This window comes from Nannospalax galili, unplaced genomic scaffold, assembly GCF_000622305.1.
Source record: "Nannospalax galili isolate Female #2095 unplaced genomic scaffold, S.galili_v1.0 scaffold538, whole genome shotgun sequence".
Taxonomy (NCBI): domain Eukaryota; kingdom Metazoa; phylum Chordata; class Mammalia; order Rodentia; family Spalacidae; genus Nannospalax; species Nannospalax galili.
Genome location: NW_008343842.1, coordinates 5,243,957 through 5,244,680, shown reverse-complemented (window position 1 = coordinate 5,244,680; position 724 = coordinate 5,243,957). Strand labels below are relative to the sequence as shown.

General features: G+C 64.0%; 1 protein-coding gene across 13 annotated transcripts in view; it reads left to right on the top strand.

The window, feature by feature from the left end:
• Positions 1 to 724, top strand: part of Syngap1 (synaptic Ras GTPase activating protein 1) — a 35,877-nt gene that overhangs the window by 362 nt on the left and 34,791 nt on the right. The gene's annotated exons all lie outside the window — the stretch shown is intronic.

The window sequence follows — 724 nt, the reverse complement described above, 5'->3', positions numbered from 1 at the left end:
AACCGCGGGCGCGGCGGCCAATCGCCCGCCAGCCCCGCCGGCCACGTGACCCGGGGACCCGGCTCTGGCGAGGGGGCCCGCCCCCAGCGTTCCCTGCGTCAGGCTGCGGCCCCCCGCACCGTGCGCGGACAGCTGGGGTGGGCACCGTGCCCAACCTTCCGCTAGCCCGCGCCGTCCAGGCAGGAGCGCATCTGAGAGCCAGCTGTCCCTGGGTAGGGGGCAGATTAGGCAGCTGAGGCAGGGCCAGGGCTCGGTGAGGAAGGACCCGCTGGGATGGAGGAGGATGGAAGATGCCCGACCACACGGGCAGCTGAGCTGGGAGTGATGTCCACCTGCCCCTTGTCCCTGGAGGACTCTTCCCTAGGATTGGCCCACCTCTCAGCCTTGGGTCCCCCTGCCTTTCATACATCATCACATCTTCCCCCAACCCCAAGGAGCCAGGACCTGCCCTACATAACCTCCCTGGAGCCCAAACACATCCAGTGACCCAAAAATGGAGAGGGGCCCATGAGAGGCCACAGGAGAGGGAGGCGACAGCAGAGAAGTCTCTGCCACCAAATACTCCCTCTTCCTCCAGGGTTTGGGGTCCTTGGTGTGCAGGGTACGGCTGGGAGTTCCCCAGGCTGGTGTCAAAGTTCTTCACTTACCTTGGGAATTCATGGGGTGGATTGTTTCGGTGGATTGTTTCTCTCTCTCTCTCTCTCTCTCTCTCTCTCTCTCTCTC